This window comes from Colobus angolensis, unplaced genomic scaffold, assembly GCF_000951035.1.
Source record: "Colobus angolensis palliatus isolate OR3802 unplaced genomic scaffold, Cang.pa_1.0 Scaffold92, whole genome shotgun sequence".
Lineage (NCBI taxonomy): Eukaryota > Metazoa > Chordata > Mammalia > Primates > Cercopithecidae > Colobus > Colobus angolensis.
In genome coordinates this window covers 5605035-5605776 of record NW_012123154.1, presented here as the reverse complement: position 1 = coordinate 5605776, position 742 = coordinate 5605035, and positions in this window count along the sequence as shown.

Below are 742 nucleotides of genomic sequence, written 5' to 3'. Positions count from 1 at the left end.
GTAAGAGAGTCTCCCTTTGCTGCCCAGGCTGGTTTTGAACTCCTGCCTCAACCTTTGAAAGTGCTGGGATTGTAGGCGTGTGAACCGCTGTACCCGGCCAGTATGATTTTTAATAATCATCCTTTATTCAAAGTATACGTAATAAATAGCCCAGAAAATAAATGTTTGGAACTGATCAAATATGACTACCACTGTCCGTGAATTATGGTCTAGTGATACAAAAGGTCCATCTTTTCTAAGCGTTAGTAAAGAGAAGCAAGATAATGTGTGTCCCAACAAAATCCTAGTTGTTTTTTACATTCTACCATTTCATATTATATTTGTATTTTTAAAATAGACCTTAATTTTCAGTACCGCTTTACAGAAAAATTGCAAAGACCATACAGAAAGTTCCCAGCACCCTGCACTTGATTAACATCTTACAAATGAATGAACCAGTATACACTGTCACTGACTGAAATGTTAGTGAATTTTGCAGAATTCCCGAGTTTTTACGTGATACCCATTTTCTGATTCAGGATCTCATCAAGGACACCGCATTACCTTTAGTTGTCATGTGTCCTTGGGTTCCTATTGGCTGTGATGTTTTTGGTTTCTTATTCTTGTTTTTGATGACCTTAATCGTATTGAGGCATACTCAGATAATGTTTTAAAACTCCTGTCTGCACCAGAACATCAGGTTTGCAGAATGCTCCTCCTTTGGAATTTGGCTCATGGTTTTCTTATGTTTAGACTGGCTTTG